Below are 21,688 nucleotides of genomic sequence, written 5' to 3'. Positions count from 1 at the left end.
GAGATGTGACGTGACTTTGTTCCGACAGAGGTTAGGGATGACTCCGTGAGTGACATCTGACCTACAGGAGTTGGAGGCATGGGGCGGTACAGAGGACAGAGTTGGAACACAGTGGGAACAGCGCAGGCAGTGGCCCTGCATTTTGAAACAGAGACTGTCATGTCTGAAGCTTGGAAGAGCAGGACACGGGGATGGGAGAAGTGGGTTGTGCTCAGACCATGTTGAGACTTAAGAGTGACAGAAAGCCATCAGAGGCTAATTTCAATTAGAGAATTCGTATGATTTGTCCTTGTGACAGCGTATTCACTGCTAAGATTCTCTGTTGTGTTTAGATTCCCTGCATTCCACCATTTTTCTCTGTTTAATGATGAGCTTAGTCAATATGTGAAGTTCCTTAAGGGAGATGAGGAGAACTTTAGGTGCTTGGAGCTAGAACCCTTGTGTTTGGTGAATCTTGTTTCAGAATCTGATGAAGCAGAGGGTCTCTGAAGCTTCTCAGGGCTCAGACCCTTTTACTGATATTAAACTATGTAGCAACTGTGTCTTTTAGATTTGGTTGTGATTATTATTTTCATTTAAAATGGGGATGAAGCTTTGTACATCATCTAAGAGTGATTTTTGTACTTTGTTCACACAGCTTCTATATGAAGAGCAAGGTGAAAATTACTATTATATGGGTCCCTGTGAGCTTTCTAAAAACATTTCCATTTGTTTTTGTTATTAACTGCTGCCTTGATAGAGGGAGCTGAGTTCAAAGAGTCTGTTTTCACTTTTGACTGACATTCTCACTTGGGGAGACTACGTACTGGGACCCAGAATGAGCTGGAGGTGTTGAGTGCCTGGCTTGCTGCCTGTTACGGGCATGGACCTGTCATGTGGGCACTGGGTGGCTTGGGGACCTAATTGGCTACAAGGATCACACAGGAATTTACCACATATGTTTTCCATCTCAAGTATGGAACCTCTTTGCACTCCATGTAAGAACAAACATTGGCTCTTCTTTTGAAAAAGAGAATGTCATACATTCCAATTTGTTAGTGATGGCCTGACAAGTCCAACACATCGCCTTGTCAGCCCCTATTTGTGTTGAATCAGAATGATAGCAATATAATCAGCATCCGCAAATAATTCCTTCCTGTTCAGCGTAAAGAGAATCAGTCCTGGGACAGTTCCCGTTTTGATGCATGAGGAATAAGGGTGTCAAAGAGGAGAAGATAAAAAAGAAATCGAGGGTTTTAACATGTGTGGGCTATATGAAGACGATGTGCTCTCTGCCTTTTCCATCTTCACTGTTTATCCTTATGAGGAAAAAAAATACGGCCTTTTAAATACTTCCCAAGGTGAAGGAGGATATAATAAATGTTGATTATAAAATCATTTTTATATACCTGTTTTCACTTTGTGAGGCTGTCGCGATGAAATCCAGGCCTTGGCCCCATGCTGGGAGTTAATGAGGTTTACAATTGGCAATGCTTAAAGAGTATTAGGGTAATGTATTTAAACATCAGCAGTGCACAGCCCGCAGTGCTCCTCATCTGTCAGGCGTAATCCTGAATCAGTAGGACAAGGCCTTCCAGTTTGCTCACGAGAAAAGTTTTGTACACTACTGGGGTGGACACAGATTTCAAATGAACACCTGAAATTCATAAACCATAGAATTAAGCAAAGGCATCTTTTTAATTATAAAAAAAAACTTGATAATAATCAACAGCAGTCACCTGAGAAGCTTAAATTTTCTTCTTAGTCATCAGACTCCCAAATTAATCTACCAAAACAAAAAGCCTCATTAACAGCTCTCATTGCATCAGTGATATTTTTTTCTTTCTCTCAAGATGTCTGATTAACCCCCTTTCTTTTTGCATTACTCACTTCGTGTTAATATTGGATGTCTGAAATCCTAGGGGGGTTCGTGCAATGTGGTGGCTAGACACTGTCTACGACGGGTAAATTAAAAAGAATTTTTAAAAAGGTTTGTATTATGTTGCTGATGTATTAGAAAATCTTTAGGAATGTCAGGTGCTTGGTTTTATTTTTCTTTTTAATTCCGGAACGGGCTGATTAATGACTAGGTACTGATTTCACTTCTCATTCATATGTACAGATAGCCGTCCTCCTCCTCTTCCCCCTTCTTCTCCTCAATATTCCAAGTCCTCTTTTGGAGCATTGTGCTGAAAAGGGAAAGTGAGAAATAGGGTCATAACCAGAGGGGAAGAGAAGGTGGAAGGAGGGTTTCTGGTAGGCAGGTAGATAACACGATGTGTGCTGATAGGGAAGACTCAGGGGAGAGCAGAGAAAACTGACAAGGTAGGAAGGACAAAGAAGACATCCTGGGACACTGTCCAGGGAGTTGGCTTCTCCTAAGAACATAGAGAGTTCGCCTAGAACAGCTATCTTCAGTGTGTGGTCAGAAGACCCCTGGAGGTCTCTGAGAACTTTCTAGGAGTCTAGGAAGTCAAAACTACATAATAATAAAAGCACTGTGTTGATATTTGAGCTGATGTTTACCCAATGGAGGTAAAACTGCTGATGTCGTAACACCATATAAAGTATTGTCTGAATGTTAATGTTCTCCCAGAATTCATGTTGAAAACTAATCAGTATGGTGATGGTATTTAAGAGGTGAGACTTTTGGAGGTGATCAGATCTCCAGGGCTCTGCCCTCATGAATGCAGTTAGTGCCTGTATGAAAGAGACTTGAGGGAGTCTTGTTCCACCCTTTCTCCATGGTAGGACTCAGCAACAAGGTGCCATGTGGAACCGAGAGCCTTGGACTTCCCAACCTCTAGAATTGTGAGCAAAAATTTTCTGTTGTTTATAAATTACCAAGTCAAAGGCATTTTGTTAATAGCAGCTTGAACATGGAATAAAACACATGCCAGCCAAACAGTATGTGTATTCTTCATCATCATCATCATCATGCTAATTCTGCTTCTGAACGTCCTTGAAGAAACAATGGAATTGTTGATTTTTATTAAATCTTGCTCTTGAGTCCCATGATTTGAACATTCTGAGTGACTAAATGGTAAATATGTGTAAAGAACCTCTATTTACTGTAGCATCATGGTTGTTTAAGGAAAAGCACTTGAGCAGTTGATTTGAGTCGCTACCTGAGCTCATCTCCCCCCACCTTGGGGTACCAGTTTTATTTGGAAGAATGACTTAATTTGAGAAAAATACAAACTTCATGTGACAGTTTTCCTGACAAAGATTTTTCTGTCGTAGTTAGTAGTGATATTAATGCATGTATTTTTAAAATGCAGTATAATGCAATGGCCCAACATTTGGAAGATCAGTATAACTTAGGGAAACAATATTTTCCAGCTGATCAAGTTCATGGCATTATAAAGTCATGCATGGGTTAAAAAGATCCATGACTTTTAAGGTAATAGAGTGTGAAAAAGTTCGATGATACAGTTTCAGATTCCACATTGCATTTAATCTTCAGGAAACTATTACATGTTGGGATTTGGTGTTGTATCAGAGAAGAACACCCCTGATTTTCTAATAAGGCCATTAGCATACTCCTTCCTTTTCTAACTCTGAATCTGTGTGAGTTTGAAATCCTTTCATATACTTCAACCAAAACAACATATTACAGCAGATTGAATGCAGCTGTCTTCCATTAAGTCAGACATTTAGGAGATTTGCAAAGATATAAAACTGCTTTTCTCACTGGATTTTTTGTTTTAGAAAATATAGTTTTTTTACACAAATGTTATTTATGTTACCATGTAATAGACTTATTCATGTTTTAATGAAATAATCAATATTTTAAATTTTTCAGTTTTAATCTCCAATTTAGTAAATATGATAGATACAACCCTCATAAATAAAAGCCCTTGAGGGTCCTCAGAAATTCATAAGCATATGAGGAGGTCCTGAGGCAAATACTTTGAGAAATACTGAAATAGAGAAATGGGAGGGAAAATAGAGACTAGAGGTGTAGCGTGGATGTGGTGGTGGGATTTATATGGAAGTTATCTTAAGGTTTTTCTCCAGGAGACACATGCAGGCTGAGGTACTGGCAGTCTTTGGAGAGAGAATAACATACCAAATAATCATCTAAAAGTGGGAGGGTGAATGGGTGTGGGAACAGCATGACTCCGGGCAGGACCTGCTTCAGCGCCCACCTGAGGGTTTGTGGTCATGAAATGTAAAGTGACACGAGTAACTGTGGCTCTGGGTTTTCCAGAAAAGTTCACCTGCTCAGGTCCAGGCATGGAGTAGGAAGGGTTGGATGTAACTAGGGTTGAGTCTTGGCCATTGAATAATACACAGTAGAAGAGGTTCCAGGGAGATATGGGGCATACAGGGGAGCAGTTATGATGCTAGACCATAGACAGAGTCTGTGTGAGAGGCAAAGAGAAGACACTGGGTGCCCGGCGATGAGGGATGCTGAGAAGGTGGTAGACTTAATGCGTTGTAGATTTCAGTGTGGTCCACAGTTGTTGGAATTGGCCTACAAGAAGGGGTGAGCAGGAAGACTAGAAGATAGTGGCCAACAAGTGAGACACGTGAAATTGAGAATTAGGGGTTTGGGTAATGGAAAATAGCATCATTTGTATTTATTGGTAATGGCAAAAGCTAGAGTCTGACCATGGGAGCGAGTGGCTGAGGAAGGATGGAGGAGAGATCATTGGAAGAGAGGGGATAACTAACTGGGAGGACATGGTGTTTGAAAGATCTAAATGTTGAAAATATTGAGAATTAAGGTAGAAGTGGGGTTGAGAGAGCATTAGTAAGCCAGGAACTAAAAATTGGTGGAGTGGAATGGGGACTTCAGGGTTGTTAGGCGAGAGAAACAAGGAGGGGGTGCTGAATGGTATAATCAGGTGATGTGTATAGTTAAACGGGAAAGTCAGGAAGGAGAATATGGGACAGCCCAGAGGAGGCAGGAAGGAGGAAGTAACCTACCCATGGTGCACCAAGGCCTGGTGCAACCCAGAACTTCAAGCAGAAAACCCATTCCTACTTAAAAGAGGATAACAGAGGAAGTAATATTCTCAAGGGACAGTCAGACACTGGTTAGGGCAAGAAGGTGAAAGAATGTTTAGAAGATTCCTGTGAAAAGGGATCTCTTCCTAGAAGGGCTTTTAGGAGGTCACCATGCACTGTGAATTCTAGGGGACACAAGAGACAGGTTTCTTGGAGATGATGACAGGACAGGGCAGGTGCTGGCTTCATGGGGATCAAGTGTGAGTAGTAAAGGGCACGCTGGCTGGGGAACTGCTGGTCTCGGAGGCAGCCTTCACGGACAAAGGGACGGATCTGCTGCGAGACAGGGATCTTTCAGGGGCAGCAAGGAAGCCTGGGAAGTGTAGTTTTATTAAATAAACGACTTTTGTGGGTAGGCGCTCTGCTGATGTTTCTTCCTGGATGGTTAGACCAAGGGATGAAGGAAACAAATAGTTACTGAGCACTTGTAACATTCCAGATATGGTGCTAAGAATTCCCACCCATTTCTTATTTAATCTTCATGAGTCCTTAAAATAGGTGCGTTTCACTCTCCCTGTGATGGGCCGAGGTACAGAATCAGAGAGGTTAAATGACTTACTCCAGGTCAGACAGCTAGTGAGGGGTAGAACTGGAATTTGGACCCAGCTCTTTCTGGCTTCTGCCCAGTTCATTCTACCTCGAAACTTTCTTGTATAAAGAATATTTAAAATTGAGTGTTACATGAGAACTTTGCATAAGTCCTTGCTTAGAAGTTATGATGCCCTTTGCAAGATCTCTGATGGCTTTTTTTTTTTTTAATTTTTATATTTTTTCTTTTCAGAGAGTCTTGCTCTGTGACCCAGGGTAGAGTGCGTGGTGGGGTTGTAGCCAGCTGCACACCCTCTGTCATGCAGAGAGACTAAGTTACTTCTTTTTCCACCTTTTTGTTCTATTTAGACCCTCAAGGAATGGGTAATGCTTAGTACATTGGGAATGAGCTGTCCACTTGCCTTATTCTGCCCCCTTCAAATGCTAATCTAACAAGAAATACCCTCAAAGACAAACGTGGAAATAATGTTAAATCTGGGCACCTAGTGTCCCAGTCAACATGAAAATTAACCATCACGGTGTGTGTGCAATATCAGTTCCTGGGGAAGGCACACACATACACTTGGTTTTTATCTCTTAACCATATATCTTGAAAGTCACTCTCTAAATATGTACAGAAATCTTCCTCATTCCATTTTATGACTGCATGGTGAAAGCATATGCATTTTTAATCATGTCCCTTCATTCTAATACCTGTTAAAGGTTATAGGCCGATGCTTTTAAGGTGTACATTATCTGGGTCATAAAGACCTTTCCCGATCCTGCCTGACAGGGCTGTTATGAAAGAGAAATGGATAAACCATCATGAACAGATGAGCCATAACTGCTCTCACAATATCATTTTACTTGTTCCTATGTTCCCCATTCTCTGCACCAGATGCTTCCTAGGCTGTCTGCTTCTCTGTCCGCTTGTACAGGAATGGAATTTGATGTTATATATACATAGTGCACTGTCATGCCTGCTGCTGACTGCTGCTGTCAGTCACAGTGGGTCCTTTGCGTGGGAGGAGCATCGTATAGTGAAGGGAACACTGATGGGAGTCGCAGACACACGTGAGCATCTTACTAGGTCTCTTAAATAAATCTGTGGGATGCTTGACAAGTGCCCTAACCTGAGCCTGTTTTCTCTTCTGATGAAACAGGGCTGTTACTGTTCTGTAAATGCCTGTGTGTTGTCCCCCAGTGAAGTAACCTCTAGGCAACAGTTTGGCTTGCCCTTCTCCCTTTACTTACAGATACTGTCCCGACATGCCTTTCTTCTTGCCTGCCTTCCTTCCTTCCTTCTCTCCGGCACTGTCGCTTCCTGCTTCTCCCCTATTCCTGGGATCTTTCCTGGCAGCACACAAGACCTTCCAATGTTTCCCTGACATGAAGAAAAACTTCTCATGACTGTACCTCCTCCCCCTTCAGATTCTGCCCCATTTCTCTTTCTGGAACACTCATCAAAAGTGTTGTCTATTCTGGCCCTGACAATTAATTCCTCTTCGCCCATTCATTCTTGAATCCGCTCTCTCAGGTTTTCCTCCGCTGCTCTACTGAATCTGCCCTTGTTAACGTCCTCCCGCCAGAATCCAATGATAATATTAGTCCTCAGGTTAACACAGTTGCTCCCTCACACCTTCCTGAAATACTTTCTTCCCTTGCAGAACACCATGTTCCCTTGCTTCCCTCATACCTCGCTGCCTGTTTCTCAGTCTCCTTTTCTGGTTCTTTCTCATTTCTCTAGTTTTTCCTACTTCTTGGGCGATCCTGTCCCATCTCATGGCTCTGAATACTTCATAACTTCCCCATTTGTGTCTGCACTGCAGCCCTCCCCTCTCTGTGGACTGCAGAGTCCTGCGCTCATCCTGCTGCTTCTGTGAGCTCTCTCATTTGCACACAAGATGGGCCTCTCAGACCTCCAGTGTCCTGAACTAAGCTCCAGAGCCTCCTCTCCCAAAGTACTCTTTCTTTCCTATTTGCTGCCTCGGGACATTCCATCCCGAACCCTGGAGACAGCCTTGCTTGCTTATTTTCTTACCCAGTATCTTATCCAGTTGGCTTTGCCAGCAATATTTGGTAAAATCCTCTGTCCAGTTTTTTTGCAAGGAGACAATAGCTCTTCCAGTTTCCTGATACCAGCAAAGACAGGATTAAAAAGGAAGATACCAGGAAGTTGGCCAAGAAAGACAAGAGACCCAGTAAACAAGTCTAGGGGGAATCTGCCAGCTAAGAAAAGGTCTGAAGGTAAACTCCATAGAAACTCTCTTACGGGCCTTGTTTCATAAGGTCATACAGGAAAACCTGTACAAAAGTTGCCAATTCTAGTTCATAATCTAGGTGACCATCTCTGAAAGACTGACGATTTGAGACTCCTTGACCAGGGCATCCCTTTGGGAGATGCTTAGTACAGTACTCATCAGTTTATGAAACAGAACCCATGTTCAGGCTATGCTACAAGAAACAGAGATGGTAATACGCTTGCTGCTGGTCAAGATGCTTAAAATGGGCAGCAGGGTAGTAAATGACCGTGCTGCTACAATTCTGCTTCCTTTTTATCCTTTTGAATTTCTTTCAAGTTCATCTAAATATATATTCAGGAATTAAAGTTTATAAAATAAGCAAAAAATAAAAAAGTTCTCTCTGAGTACAGGTTCAGAGGCAGTGCCACTGGTGCCTCCCTGATGAGTGGACTCTAGTTGGCTAGTTCTTTAGAATTATTCCCATCACCTAATGGAACTCCCCAGAATGTAGCCCTGTGTTGTACTTGATTAATTTTTTTTTTATTCTACTCACAGCATTATGGAGGGATGTTCCACTATGTCCAGAATTTGGCCCTGTATTATTCCCTATGCTGTTACTCTTCTGGTCCTAGGCAGGAGCAGCTCTCACCTGGTTTACTGTAGTAGCCTCTTCCCAAGTCTCCCTGTGCAGCCGGAGTGATCTGGCTAAAACCTAAGTTGTATCATGTCATTCTCCACCTTACAAAGCCTAAGGTCTTACAGCGCCCAGTCTTTTCTGACCCTACCTCCCTGCCCCCTTAATTCCTGCCCCACTGTTCTTCTCCTTACTTTCTTCCAGCACCATTGGTTTTCTGTCTGTGCTTGAACTGACCACACTTGGTCCCAAGGGGCCTTGTGCTGCTGCTGATTTCTGTGAGACTCTTCCACCTCCCACCCAGGAAGCCCACTCACTTCCTGTAGGCAGGTATGCCTGCTGATGGTTATTTGGCACAATTATTTTTATTAATTGTTGTATTGTCACCCTTCACACTGACTTGGCTGTAAGGTCCATGAATGCAGGGATCTCTGTCTGTGTTGTTCACTGCAAAATCTGTAGGTGCTAGAACAGGCTGGCTCATAGTGGCACTCTATAAATGTTTGTTGAATCGACTAAACACATAAAGTGTCATGCACATGTAAGGTGTTAACAGGAGGGGATGAGATTCTCAGGTTTCTCTGATTGCATATTGAATTTCTACATGTTCAAATCTCTGGTGTCATTTTTCTCTAGGATATTGTAGTATTTCATGCAGTTCTTCTATGTAACAGGTGCTAAACCTTCTGGTAAATCTATTTTCTTCTCCTATCTTCACTTTTCTCCAAACAGTTAGGGATCATTCCAGTTTATATAAAATTATTCTGAGGGATTCTTTTTGACAAGAAAACTACCGGTAAGATTAGGTTCTTAATTCTTTTTATGTAGGTTCTTCCAAAGAGTAAAATAAAATATAAACCTAAATGGAACAGGCTCCAACTCAAACAATCATAGCAAAGTCTTTTCATTATTTAAAAAAAAACTACATTCATGGCTGGCCTGTGTCGATAGATGAATTCACTGTATTTTGTTGTAATTATTTGTATAAGAAAACCCAATTAATAAGAAAAATTTATTTTTTTCTTTACTAGACCTTGTGACATTTCTTAAGCAAGCAAATTATGTTCATGTAGTAAAATTTTAATTTGTATTGGATGTAGAGGTATAAATAATAACGTTCTCTTGTGGATTTGGGATAAAATCTAGAAATAACTATCAATCAGAATGTTGTAAGCAGAAATCATTTTTTAAAGAAATTTTTACAGATGTGGTCTTGCTTTGTTGCCTAGGCTGGTCTGGAATTCTTTTTTTTTTTTTTTTTTTTTTTTGATACAGAGCCTCAAGCTGTCCCCCTGGGTAGAGTGCCGTGGCATTACAGCTCACAGCAACCTCCAACTCCTGGGCTCAATCGAGTCTCCTGCCTCAGCCTCCCAAGTAGCTGGGACCACAGGCACCCGCCACAACGCCTGGCTATTTTTTGGTTGCAGCCGTCATTGTTGTTTGGCGGGTCCGGGCTGGGGATTCGAACCTGCCACCTTAGGTGTATGTGGCTGGCGCCTTAGCCGGTTGAGCTACAGGCGCCAAGCCTGGTCTGGAATTCTTGACTAAGCAATCAATCCTCCTGCCTCAGCCTTCTGAGTAACTGAGATTATAAGCATACACCACTGCACCAGGTTTAAAAAATTATCTTTTATTTTAATTCTTACTAATAAGGATTAGGCTACTTTTCCCAGTCATCACAGTTTACACAATTTAATTTTAATTAAAAAGCATTTGAAATTGTAGTGTCTTAGGTAATCATTCACGTTGTGAATTGTCATGGAGTAAAGCAGAGACGAGACTGACACTCTCCCGATCTGAAAAATCTTGAAAATGTTTTGCTTAAAGATTTATTTATCCTCCTCATCAATTTATTGTCTTATGATTTGCCTCATAGAAACATTTATTCAAAACAGAGTGCTGAGAAGCCAGACGTGGTAGCTCACTCAGGTCTGTAATCCCAGCTACTCAAGAGGCTGAGGTGAGAGGATCACTTGAAGCCTGGAGATCCAGACCAGCACTAGCCTCAGCAATATAGTGCAACCCCATCTCAGTCTGAACACAGAAACAAGAGACGAGAAAAGAAAGCATTGTGCTGAAATCAAAACACAATTATACAGTTTAAATTAGTTTTGTTTGTTTGTTTGTTTGCCAGGCCAACTACATCTGAGTCTTTGAAATGAACATGTGATTGAGGTTTCTTTCACCTTTGCAAGCAGTTAGATGGATTACTTTTTGAGCAGTGGAGGTTGCTCTCCAGCATGGCACCCAAGCCTAGGCCACTCCATTCTGTGTGGTTGTTTCTTCCTTATTTTGGGTTAGGAAACAGGTGCAGCAAAGAGTAAACGATCCCACCTCATCATCACAGTAGTTTCAAAGATCCCACGCCTCCTAGCCAGGAGCTCAGTTATTTTCTTGACAGAGCTTTCTCTTTAGTTATTTATTATTATGTTGACTGTGGATAGCTTTAGTGCTGTCGCCTGAACCTTTATCAGTTTCCCTGTCTCCATTTCTAGGATTTTGGAGTCTTCCTGTCTCCTGTACTAGGAGAACTAAGAAAATATATTAGAGTGTAGTGCTATTTGATTTCTTTTCTTTTTATATGTTCCCTTTAAAATTAACATGGAAAATGTGAAGGGTCTTTGTGATGCAGATAATAGAGAAAATGTTTTAATTGCTCAGAGGCCAGAGTTTAGGTTTATGTGGAATTTCTGTGCGTCTCAAAAGCATCATAACTGGTGGTTTGGGAGTGGTAATCTGATTGGGAGGGTGGGGTGGGAATGGCGGCTATAACTGTTGAGACTGTAGAGAAAGCACGTTGTTTTCCTGAGACATGGATCCTTGTTTGGGGTTGGCGCAGGGCTCATTGAGAGTATTTGGGACAGCTGTGACTGTTAATGCAGGCATTATTCTAGAGTACCCTGTAGGAATCATTTATTGCCATGTCTACACTATATAACATTTCTTTAAATTTTCAACATTAGCAGTATTTAACCATGTGAGATAACTGTGTGAGGTGATTAGACATGTTAACTAACTTGATGGTGGTACTCATTTTGCCATGTATACCTATAACAAAACATCAAGTTGTGCACCATAAATATATGTATGTACTCTTTGTCAACTACGTCTCAGTAAAGGTGGAAAAAAATTTTGCTAACGCTCAGCGTATCCTGTACTTTCTATTTATTACCGTGTACCGTGATTTTTAAGCACCTTAATCTTTAAATTCACTTTGTTACTGAGCTTGTGTGCATTCTCCTGCCTCTTCCCCAGGAGAAAAGAGGGTAAAACGATCTTTGATTTTTATGAGATGCAATCTGTGGAATTATTTTAGAACATTGAAGAAATTTTAAAAACCTAGTCTGTCTTTGCTTACATTGAATATTATGACCACAGTATTAGGAAGTACTATTTCTGGAACTTGATCCGAGTTCTTTTATGTTTTTGGAAATTCTGCAAATTCAATTTGGAATCAACACGTGGTTACTTTCTTTTTTTTTTTTTCTTTTTCATGGTCTTAAATACAGAAAATCATAATCTATTTTAAGCTTATTATAAATGATGGAGCACTTGTTTACATGGGTAAAATGACTCTATCTAAGTAGTATATTGAAGTTCATGTTAATGTTTGCTATTTAATGACACCTAATGATATTCAATGAAGGGTTATGCTAAACCAGAGAGAAAATGTGTTACCCAGGCAACTGCCTCTGGCAGACTAGAGATTCAGGCATATGGCTCTATAGTACACATTATTTCAGCATCTTTAAGCATAAAGAGCCACGCATGTAATTGACTGTGAAAAATTACTGCTCAGTTACTGTATTGTATGGTCATAATAGAAGTAAATGAATACGTCATTGTTGTTGGAACAAATCTGTTGGGAATCACTTGTAGACTCTACTATTTAAGAAGCAAAAATACAATAAGAAGAAAATAGCTGGTTTAATTAACATGTAAAAATTGGGTTAATTTGAATTCAGCTGGCACAGCAGATATTAATGTTGGCTGTTTTTTTGTGATATTCTGGCTCAAGCCTGAGTACTTTTATTTCTTCTTGTCCACACCATGAATAATTTTATTTCTTAAAATGATAAGGGCTATCTCAGTCATTTGATTTTTGCTTTGCCAAGGGCTTATATGACAGTCACATCAAGAGAGGTTTTTGTGTATGTCCAAAATGTAAGAATTATAATTGAAGGAAAGACAATGCTAAAGTGTTCTGGAGTAATTGATTAGTTCACTGCTTATTTTTTATTTGTATTTTTTTTTTAACAGAGTGACTAAGTAGGAGTTTTTCAATGGCAGATGCAAGAAAACAGCACATTTGTTCTTGTCACTTTGTGTGTGTCTGTGCTTAGGTGCCTTTCATTTGTTTTAGAATATCATTTTAGTCATCATGACCTTGCTTCAGAGATTCAGAAAAACCCAGTGAAAAAGGCATTGTGTTCCAATTAAAAAGTCATTTGACACAATCAATTTTTGATGTTTTAAAATGTTATTTGAGCCAGAAGAACAAATACAGATAATGTGAGCATCTGCTAAAAGTGTGCATGAAAGCATTCTCTTCTTCAGGTCCCTGCAAGTTCTCTGGGGTGGAGAGCACTTGGGGCCTTTCAGTTCTAAACCAAGGGGATGATCAAGCTGGAGACTGTAGTCAGAGAAGCAAAACATTTTGCAGTGTGTGCCCAGCACACAGGCCAGTCTCTCTTTAGGTTAGTCCCTAACCCTAACCCTACCCTAACCCTAACCCTAACCTAACCCTAACCCCTAACCCTAACCCTAACCCTTTGCTTGCATAACTGGCTATCCACTGGTAGTCTGGGTAAGCCAACCTTCTGCTTTATACAGAGAGTTAGAACAATATATGCTGATAGGTTCGTACACCTGCTAGCTTTTCAGTTACTGATTTCTTACTGATGGTTTATTTCCCATTATCCTTTTTCATTTGCCGTTTTAATGAAGTTGAAGTCTTTTCATTCAACCTTAAAGGAAAGATGTAGGAAACTTTGATTTTATTTTTTAATCTGCTTTGTTTGCCTCAGTCCGTTTTCCAGCATGATTTACAGTTACCTTTCCCTTTTCTCACCAATAGCCTTTTCCCCCAATGGTCTTTTTGTTCCCCTTTTGTTTTTTTCACCTGCCTTTAAAGGAAACAGGCAATCGAAAATGAATTTTTTTTTAACTTAATACACTTTTCCTTTTTTTGAAAAAAAGAAAATGTCTTTGGATAGATCTGGAAATACCCATGATATTAAGATACAGAATATTCGTGATGTATATTTTAAATTCTGCTCTTAGTATTGGTAGTTATTCAAAATAGGAACAATGTAATATAATAAGACAGATTTTCACTTATTTCAAATGAAGTTTACTAGTATTTAAGAAATAAAGGATAGTCTCTTTATATATAGACTTTGAAGATAAAGAATATGATTTAGCTCTAGCTTTAAAAAGCTTGCAGTCGTTCTTTTTCTTAATACAATATCATTCTTGTGGGAATTGGCCATGATTAGAGCTTTTTTATGATTCGAAGGTTAAACAGGTGGGAGATTGGGGGAGGTGGTAAGGACATGGAGACAAATTCTCCTGATATCATTGGGTAGTAATTTAGCAGAGAGGGGAAGGAGGAAAAGGGTGTGAAGAGGTAGAAGAGGATGTGAGACAGAAGACATTGGTGTTGATTAACTATTGATACATGGTAGCAGAGGAGAACTAGATAAGGGATGAATCATACCTGTTACATGAATCTGATTCATCTGATACAAAAAGGAATAATGGAAGTATAAGAATGTCCCCTGTAAATCCCCCTGGTTGGCACAGTTAGTCTTAGGCAGCCCAAGTGCCATTTGGAGTGAGCTGCAAGTTGCCAGGCTGCCAGGTAGAGCTGGCCATACAGACAGATCACTTACGGAGGTAAGCGCACAGTTAGGAGAGCCTATATGTTTATCTTCTTTTGCGGTGATATGTGTATATGCTGAGGTGGTATTTATAGGCCAAATGCATGATAACAATACAGTAAAATTGCTAATAAAAATCTTTAATAGGTTTTTAAAGCCAGGCAGTAGCCTGCTTGTTTGAACAATATTCAATCTGCCAGATTTCATTGGAGCCAATGAATTTAAATAGGCTCTTGGCAAACACTACCATGAGATTTGAACCAGAGTACGTAGCAGAGCCGAGGAGCCCTGCTGGCCTCAGAACAGACGTACTCCGGGAATGCCACGGCCTTTGCTGGAGCCAGGGTGGGCATGGACTGACTCCCTGTAACCCAAAATGGATGGAAGCAGGATCTTAGAGAAAAGGGCATTGGTGAGAGTGCCCTTTAGGGAATAGGAAGGACGTCTGCTCCCCTGCCTGACGGTCGTTCAGCCAGTGAGGCAAAGGCAAGACTAGAGCTCAGGCTTCATTCTCTTATTCTTTTTTTTTTTTTTAGACAGAGTCTCAAGCTATCCCCCTGGGTAGAGTGCCGTGGCATCACAGCTCACAGCAACCCCCAACTCCTGGGCTCAAGCGAGTCTCCTGCCTCTGCCTCCCAAGTAGCTGGGACTACAGGCGCCCGCCACAACGCCTGGCCATTTTTTGGTTGCAGCCATCATTGTTTGGCGGGCCCGGGCTGGGAATTCGAACCCGCCACCTTAGGTGTATGTGGCTGGCGCCTTAGCCGCTTAAGCCACAGGCACGTAGCCATCGTTCTATTATGCTTGATGGATTTTAGAATTTAAGTTCAGGTAATAACTCCTGGTCTCTTTTTAGAGCAGGTTAGGAACAACTGAGATGAGTTTATGTAATGGGGGCTGCGAGTTTTCGTTTGTCATGCTGCTGACTATCAGTGGCATGTTAAATAAAAACATTTATGAGCTCCCTGGGTCATCTGCCTCGCTGGTAGTTTTCATACCCTCGGTGATCTACAGGACTCTGCGTCTACTTCAGGTGCCACAGCCCCCGCAGCCAGGGCCACCAGGCGTTCTCTTTAGGGGAGCTCAACAGCTTCTGGGCTTTAAAAACTGTTTGCTGTTACTTCTAGGACAGGCCCCACCAGTCCCTGCATTAAGCCTTTACATTTGAAAAAGTATCCTGGATGTGACCGCTTTCTGATTCTGTTGCCCCAGCTCTGGCCCAGCCTGGTCCCCTGCTGTCCCTGCTCTGAGGCGTCCTGAGTGTTCCTTACAACCTTTTTCACTCTGAAGGAGTCACGTCACTCCTCTGCATAAAACCTTCCCAACAGTGGCTGATTCCGGTGTGTTCTAGGAGTAAAATCTGTGTGGCCTGGAGTGCCCGGCACGCTTGTTCCTCCTTGTCCCCCTCCCCCTTCCCTGCCCTTTCTCTCCTCTCCAGCCACTCTGTGTCTCCTGCCCCAGGGGACTTGCCCAGGTGGCCTTACTCTGGGCTTTGCACAGAGGGTTCTTTTGCTCAGAATCCCTTTCTATAGCTTTTCTCAGCCTGCTGCTTTTCAGTTCTCCTGGTCTGAGTGCCTCTTCCCCAGAGGCTTTCCCTGCCCAACTCGGGCAAAGCAGCAGTTGACACTCTAGCCGGGCTGCATAGTACAATCACTCTGCACGTTTAAAACAAAGAGCAAAGGAGCACTTAGGTCTCTCCCCAGACCAGTGAAGTCGGATCTCTGGGGCTGAGAAGCACTACTCTAAGGTTCTCCTGCTGTCTCTGTTTTATCCTACACAGCAGGTATCTGATTCTGGAATTTTCTCTCTATGTATTTCTGTCCACAGCTCTCCCAATTGTAGTTCCTTGAGGATGGGGAACTCTGTCAGTGTCATGGTGTCCTCACTGCCTAGGGCACGTCCTGGCATAGAGTAGGTGCAGGGTACACATTTGCTTAGTTGCCTGGACAGTGTGTGTTTGCAAGACAAATGGGAGGGAAAGAGAAAAGCTACAAAAGCCAAAAAGCCATGAAGAGGTGTTAGAATCGTGGAGACCAACTGGTGATCATAAGAGTGTCCAGTTGGACTTTTTTTTCTTAATAGCCACAGATAACTTGAACACGGGGGATCTGATGGTTAGAACCGCAGTTTTAGAGTCAGATTTTACTTTTATCTCTGCCATTCACCTTGGCAATTGCTTGGCTCCTGTCGCAACACACAGAAGAGGGTTATAAGGAGAAGTTATTTTTGTGAAGTACCCTTGTGGTTAGGAACCGTGAGTGAAAGTGGTAATTGGATTTTGATATGCTGCATTGTCTACAACCAAACTTCCTGAAGTAGGCATAGAGCAGTCCTTCTGTGCAGTTGCTTAAACTTTTCCTCGCCACACAGTTGGCCTGGAGGTAAGGAGCCGGGTGGGAGATGAAAGGGACCATATGGGTCTGAGCCGCTGCTGAGTGAGAACAGGCAGCAGCGGGGAGGGAGGAGCTGGAGGCCGCTCACCTCCATAACCAGAAGTTAACAGTGGTTTGTTGTTCAACTGTGCCGCCCGCCTCCAACCCTGCCCCTGTCTCCTCTCCCGTCTGTGGCTGTGCAGGCTTAGGTCTTCGCTATTTTGTTTGCTAGGAACTTGTATTTTTCTTTCTTATTACAAAAATAATACAGTACGTGTATTATTGGAAAGTTTAGAAAATAGGGCCAAACAAACAGAAAATAAAGACCTTACCTTTCTCATAATTCAATCACTTAGTGATAGCCACTGCTAACATTTTGTTGTGCAATCCTTCAAACCTTGCATGTATGCAGATATTTTTGTCTATTTTAAACAAAATGGGACAGTTTTCTTTCTACATATCTTTGGGTAATGAGTTTTTGATACCGTGGATTTGTTCCTTTACATGACTGTTCCTTTATTGAAGGAGCCACATATTGTAAATGAGGTTGTTTTCACTTTTTTCACCACTACCAACAAGGCTGCATGAACATCCCAGTAGGTAATAGTCTGCACACATTCATTGGTTATTTCTTATGGTGTGTCCAGGAGTAAAGGTATCTGTGAGACTCTTGCTGTGTTGTTGAGTTGTCCTCCGAGATGTGGCCCTGACTCTCCCAGCCCCTGGCCTATGGGCCCTTCCTTCTTGCTCAGGCCTGCCTGGCTTGTCCGTAGGTTCTGCCAACACACCTCCCCAGCTCTTGTCTCTCCTTCCAGTTTATTTCACCCTCCTCTGCCAGCTTAAATGTTCTGAAGGACAAATTGATTGTGTCATTATTAAAAATTATAGACACAGGCCTTCGTGGGCCCTCATGATCAGAGCATGAATGCCCTGTCTTTCCTGCATCTGTTTTCTAGCTCCTCTGCACTGCTGATAGCTCTTCATCCGTGGTCTTCTTTCCCTGGCTCCTGGCTTACCTTCTGCCCCTCTGGATCGTCAGTTCTGGGGGGTAGAGACTGCGTACTCCCGGCCCTGGTCTGTCTGCCCAGCACAGGGAGTGAGCCCTGAAGCCAGACTGCAGTTGACGCCCCCCCCCCCCATCTTTGTTGGTCACATCTTCCCTCTACTGCGGACTGATGTTTTGTGTTCCTTTGTCACATCTTTTCTCATACGAAGACTGACATCATGTTCATGGGTCACTTCATTCCTCTGATGTCATGTTGCAGTAAGACTTTCCCCATTTTCTTCCTTTCTCTCAATAGGACAATGATCTCCCTCCTCTGAATACAGCAAGTAATTATCCCCAGTTCGCTTGTGTTACTTACGATTTTTCTATAATACCATAGTTTTCAGTCTGTATCTCTATTGTATTTTAAGTATCTCCAGGCTAAGAGCTATCCCTTACAAAGTTGGGGGGGGGGGCGAGGGACCTAAAGTTATGCTGAGATAACCATCGCTATTTGGTACATGGCCCAGTATGTTTCTGTGTGTGCAATAAGTACATAATCTTTACGTTGTCTTAAGTGCAGTGTGCAGATACAATCCACTTTTAAGCCCTTTCATCTTTGGCTCAGTAATTTTACAGCAGTGTGCAGTCTTTTGACTGTTTTACCTGGACTTTAAAGGACTTATAAAGTTGCAACGGGAGCACAGCAGCTCTAGCAGGTTATAAAACAAAAATGACTTACTTAAAAAAATTTCTCACAGCATCAGAACCATGACAAAGCATAGTTAGAGACCTGATCTCCGAACAGTGCAGATCTATGAAGATGTGACTTCTAGATCTGCTTCTGTGTTAGCTGACCCATGTTCTGTTAGTTCCTGCAGGGTCTTGTCGGTGTCAAATACCTTTCCTTAGATTTTCATCGTAGAGTTAGCCTGAGCTATGTGACTAGTTTTAGGAGTTAGGAGTTAAATGAGCTCACCAGCCAGGCCTGAACTTGATTAAGCTTGTATTCTTTGTTGAAACTTATGTTAATACCCATTAAATCTGTAAAGCAAGACTGAAGGACTGTTTATACAAAAATATTTATGAATGTTTTTAGATATCATGCTATAAATGAATATATAATTATTCTGATAGCCTTCCAGTCAGATTACCTTAAAAATCCAAAATGATCTTGGTGAACAGTAATACATTATGATTTCATGGTTCGTCTGTATACCTCCTACATAGATGTATAATACTTGTATCTAACAGGATTACCAAATTACATGCCTCTTGGTATCAGTAACATGCCTAAAATACCAGAGTATTTATTGGCCAGTCTTAGTTATGAAACATTCACATTGTCAGACAGGGATTTGCTCATATACATATATGAACAGGTCTCTCCAAGTCTCTCATACTGTTTTGAGGGAAGTAAGATGCTCTTGTTATTATGTTTAAGCCTTTATTGAAATTTTTAAAAAGTCCCTTTTCTAGATACCATATGGTACGATTCTCTTTTAACTAACCTAATGTCTGTGCAGGGGTAATGAAGTACATAATGATTGTCTTCTGTGTCCGCTGAGGGCCAGCAAGTTACCCTGGTGAGCAGCACAGGTAGCTGTGTGGTCGTTGGTGTCTGCTCGGCTGGCGGGGAGGGTGTTCAGGACCTGTGCTGACAGGGGTCAATGATTGGAAACACAGTTTACCCTCTGCTCTGCTTCAGAAGACTACAGTGTGGCAGGCCTGAGGGAGAGTTCCTCAATGCCCTCCTTTGATAGAGCATTTTTGAAGAGGAACATGAAATATCTCTGAATGAGATGCTCACGGGCAGTTTCACTCTCAGCTTTAAGTAACGTTAACTCCTAGGTCTGTGCTTCTCATCTTTGCCTCTGTTTTAGTTTCTTCAGGCTGCTGTAGCAAAGTCCTGCACTGCAAACTGAGTGGCTTAAAATACAGAACCTCGCTGTCCCAAGTTCTGGAGGCTAGAAGCCCCAGATGAAGGTGTAAGCGGGGTAGTTTCTGAAGGCCACGAGGGGCATCTGTCCCATGCCTCTTGCCTCCTTTCTGGTGGTTTGCTGGCAATCGGCCTGCAGAAGCCATCACCCTGAGTTCTGCGTGTGGTTTTCTTCCCTGTGTGTGGTTTTCTTCCCTGTGTCAAATTTCCCGCCTTTATAACGACTCTAGTCATATTGGGTTAGGCACCTGCCCTGCTCCAGGGTGACCCCATCTTAACTAGTTACATTTGCAGCCACCCTATTTCCAAATACAGTCTCATTCTGAGGTACAGGGGTTGGTGGGGGCACGTTTTAGCCCACGCCAGCATCTCTCCTGAGTTCCACTCAGTCCCTTTTGGCTTCCGCCTGGGCGGCATTTCCATGTGCCGGGGCACCTCAGATGTAAAGTGCTCAGAGTGGGGCACATTCCCCCACAATTCCTTTCTCTGCACCCCTCCCCTGCCTCTTTCCTTCCCTTCTTTATCTGTGGTGGTGGTCTCATCGTCTCACCCACCTATCCAACTGAGAAGTCTTGGGAAGCTTCTGGCCTCTTTCCTTGCCCTCACTTGCCAACATCCAGTCCTTACCAAGTTTTCTTGTTTCTGCCTCAACTGTATTTCTAGCCTTTCCTCCGTTTTCATTCCTAAGGGGTTCCCATTCTGGTTTAGATCCCTGTGATATCTACCTGTCAGGCTGCCCCCCACATCTCATCTCTCCTTTAAATTCATCTTCCACACCCGTTGTATTTCTAAAACGAAGATTCGAACTTGACATTTATTAATCCAAAAACCTTGAGTGACTTTTCACTGCCTGCAGAAAAAGTCAAGATTCTATTGCTTGGCCTTTGAGTTCCCCGACTGGTGCCCACACCTAGCCCCTACCCGTCTCCTACTGTTCATGAACTGGGGGGCAAAGGATCAGTGAGGCCTACACACGTCTCCAAACACAGCACGTCCGCCTTGTTCCACCTCTGCTCTTTGTTCTGCTCTTTCCCCAGGGTGCAATCTTCTCTCTCTGCCCTTCCCGCTTCTCTGAGTCTTCTCACACCGGTTGGAATTCTGCCCAGGTCAAATGGACACATGAGCCCCTAGTTTTTAGGCCAAATTGCTGAAAGCCAATTATTTCACCTTACCCAAGTCATTAATTTCATTAATTTTTTCTAGCTTTAGTATGCTCAAAAGCAAAATGAGGACTTTGAAGTGGTTATCTTCCAAGATCTTTTCAGATGCCACACCTCCACACTGTCCCCAGGCAGAGTAAATCACTCCTTTTGTGCCCCTTCCTGCATTACTTTTTCTTTCACTTGTGACACTGAACTTCTGCGTTCTGGAGGTTATGTATGCTCTCAAGTAGGTCCCCTTTCCTTCAATAAGTAGTGAGCTCTGTGAATTGAGCCAGGAAAGCTTGACTCGGATTTCCTTCCCTCCCATTTCCACCTTCCCCTGGTTTGGCTTACACGCAGATCCTGTGTGGGAGAGACCGAAGTGTCCCCCACAAGTGCTCTCCTGCAACACCTGCTGTTCCTGCATATTCCCAGGCGTTCAGAAGGATGTGTTTTGGATGGTGACTGATACAAAGATACTGTGTTTGTTTTGTGTGTGTGTGTGGTGTTATTCTAATCCAGTGACATTCTGGGAAATATCTGAATTAACTTTGTAACAGGGTATAAAAATGTGTTCTCTCTTTAAGATGTTTAGGAGTAACTATGTGTTCTGTGAAAGATATGAAAAACATACCTGTTTTCTTCCTTCCTCCATATCTCTAGGGACTTAGAGTATCTCAGTGTATCATCGAAATATTTGGACTTTTAAAATACAAAGCAGTGGTAAAAAGACACTTCTAGGAAAGCTTTTCTGAACCTGTTTCCTCTGAACATCCTTGGCTTGTTATGTTCTTCTGAGACAGATTTGATCACAGGGTGGCCTTCCCCAGAAACTTTCAGTGACGCTTTGTCTCTAGAGAAGGACGACCGGGCCCTTTGGCTGCGACCCTGTATTTCTAATCTCATTACACGGTGTTCTCCGTGTACACTTCATTGCCAGACAACATGGGTGACTCATTTTCCTTTCT

General features: G+C 42.4%; 1 protein-coding gene across 2 annotated transcripts in view; it reads left to right on the top strand.

Moving 5' to 3' along the window:
• The window catches only part of SLC25A13 (solute carrier family 25 member 13), a 182,941-nt gene that overhangs the window by 46,679 nt on the left and 114,574 nt on the right, over positions 1-21,688 (top strand). The window lies entirely within an intron of this gene.

Source organism: Otolemur garnettii, unplaced genomic scaffold (assembly GCF_000181295.1).
Source record: "Otolemur garnettii isolate 467f Iridium unplaced genomic scaffold, OtoGar3 scaffold00005, whole genome shotgun sequence".
NCBI lineage: Eukaryota > Metazoa > Chordata > Mammalia > Primates > Galagidae > Otolemur > Otolemur garnettii.
Note: the sequence above shows the minus strand (reverse complement) of the source record. Positions and strands in the feature narration are given on the sequence as shown.